The sequence below is a fragment of the Vigna angularis genome, chromosome 4, assembly GCF_016808095.1.
Source record: "Vigna angularis cultivar LongXiaoDou No.4 chromosome 4, ASM1680809v1, whole genome shotgun sequence".
Classification (NCBI taxonomy): domain Eukaryota; kingdom Viridiplantae; phylum Streptophyta; class Magnoliopsida; order Fabales; family Fabaceae; genus Vigna; species Vigna angularis.
In genome coordinates this window covers 21,394,555-21,397,551 of record NC_068973.1, presented here as the reverse complement: position 1 = coordinate 21,397,551, position 2,997 = coordinate 21,394,555, and positions in this window count along the sequence as shown.

Here is a 2,997-nt window from a genome sequence, read left to right as displayed (position 1 = left end):
TAATGAAGTCGACTTAAAACTGTTGTTTTTCCACATATTATAAGTTCAATAAAAGTGCATGTGGTTTTCCTTTTCTCAAATCTATGTCATGCATTCACAGATAAGATCTAATATAAAAGACAGTGAATTGCTGCAATGACAGAATCAACACAAACATGTTCTCGAATAATCATAAACATGAAAGTTATGAACATGTAACATATAACAACACATGTGTTATTAATAATGTGTTGTCATCATCAAAAAACAGAAGTTCTGAGATTGTATGGTTTAGCTGAACTAGTGCTCTCCCTATCAACAATCTCAACAATCTCCCATTTTTTGATGATGCACAACCATGATTAATAAACAACCATGTTGTACAAATCAAATCATATCATATAAAAATGTATCAGAGCAAATGATAAAAATGTATCAAAGGAAACGTGTTGAAATATTCTCATTTTTTATTCAGAGCAAAAACATATCAATTCATATTAGAACATGTCAAAGTATATCAGATCAAACAAAATGTATATCAGAGCTCAAAATGAATATCAGAACATTCTCCCAACATTCTCCCCCTTTATGCATTAGCAAAAAAGGTATGCCTTATGATAATGATATGCTGACAAACAGTTATTCAGAGATGCATCAGTAAATCATATTAATCAAATAATGATTCTCCCCTTATCACAAATAATCACATGATAAAGATATAATCTCCCCCTAAAGTGTAGGCATGTGAAATTAGCTAAGATTGTATGCAATGCTCCCCTGCCATTATGCATGTTTTATAATCAAAACCCAAATGCACAATGCAATATTCATAGAACATTTCAGAGCATGTATAAGCATGTGACAGTATTGTATCATATCAGAAATTGTGCAAACACATCAATGAAGCATAGATACTATATCAATCAACAATCTCAATACTATCTCAAGTAATCTATATCAATTAAAATAAGAGAGAGATATTGAATAAGAACAATCAATAAAATATGATCAATAAGCCGAATTCCAAATCATGGAATTTATAACCCCTGTTAAACAATAATCGATTGATCCACTGTTGCAATCGACTTCATTGCTTTCCATTTGAATTGTATCTCTAGTAGTTCATCCAGAAGCAATGTTCCTTCAAAACCTTTCAAGATCTTTCTAGATCAAGCATTTTAGAATCATTTTAATACAGGAATTATTACAGGTATAATTTGTGTGTGTAAATGTATGAATGCAATAATAAACAGTAAAGCAATCAACTTCATACATAACACAATCGACTTAATCAATACAGATTGAATTTAAGCAAAATTATCTGATTTCATTAATTCTAAAAATTTATTGCAATCAGAAAAACCAAAAGAAATATGCCATATAAAGCCTACTACAAAAGAAACATTCAAAACATCCACACAAGCAAAGCACATGATACTAGACTGTAAACATAAGACTCCTATTTTGTTTCAGATGACTCCATAGAATTTTCTTCACTAGTCTCATCATCTTTATTTATTATTTCTTCTGTTGATGTAGAACTTTCCACACAATTCTCTATAATTTCATCCATCTTCTCTTTCATTTTCATGAGATTTCTTCATCAGATTAGGTCTTTTGGAGACCTTCTCAAATCTATTTGCCACAAACTTTTCAAATTCAGACATTGGAGATGGTAATATTTGTTCACTGTCGGAGTCATGTAACTCATCATGATTCTTGGTTGAGTCCTGTTCATGACTGAAAATCCATCCTAGACCAGTCTTCTTCAAACCAATACATGTTAGAATCACCTTTCCAATTTGATTGGCTTTGTTGCATGTGACCTTGGTTTCACTAGTGAGATTAATGTCACTAAGAGACAATATTTTGCTTATGAACACACCATAAGGTAAATCACATCAGTCATTGATACCGACATCAATAATATGCCACTTGAAAACAGCTACCCAATTTGTTGGTATTATGAACATTATAGCATTTAGCAGATATAGATCCTCTAAAGTTAATTTTTCATAATTAGATCTTCCAAGTAACAAAACACAACCAATGATGAAAGCAATGATTTTCTCTTCTTTGTCCACCCATCTATGTAGAAATCATTTTTCCTTCTTGTATCTTCCTGGATATCTCATATAGTCTTTGAACATTTGTGTCTTCCTAGTCCATTTGTTTTGTAAGAAATCAGGTAGATGTGACATGCATCCTTCATTTTTGAGATTGGCAACTTGTAACCAGGTATCATTGTTGATAACAATGTCTACACCTTTTACTCTTTAATGGGTATCCCCATTGACAACTTTCAGATTGTTATAAAACACATTTACCAGATTCGGGTAGCAGTCACCCTTCATTTGAACAAAGGTGCGTAAACCTTGATGATCAAGTTTTTCTAGAAATATGAAGCCTTCAGTTATGAAAAGAGATAGCTCAATTGATTTGTGTGGAACCACTTCTTTGATATTCTTCCAACATATAAATCCTTCTCTAGCATCGCTGTCACTAATCCACCTTGAAGGACTTGCATTTCTTTCGGATGGAGAAATGTTCTTGGTACGCCTAGACGAGGAAGATGATGCCATTTTCACATCATTCATGAAGCACCTTTCCACATAATCTTCTAGGGTTTTGTGTGTTACAACTATGGTCATGGTATACAAATATAACAGCGCGAAAGAGATGTACTCATATAAGCAGACATTTAAATTTTCAAATACAGAAAGCCCATTAACAGAGATATCAAATCGATTTCATTAATTTCAAAGTTGACTTCTGTAAGACAAAAGGTTTTCACAAAATAAAAACACACATACAGTAATATGTAATTGACTTCTGCAGAAAACAATCTCAATCAATCAATCAATCAATCATACATTCATCAAACAAATGCCATGCATGATGCAGTGAGATAATAATCGTTACCACTTGTAGATACTCAAGAACTTTGATATTATCAAGTTAGTTCATTCATGAGTTCTACACTGCTACAACATCATTTTCTTTCCTGCAAAACAACTT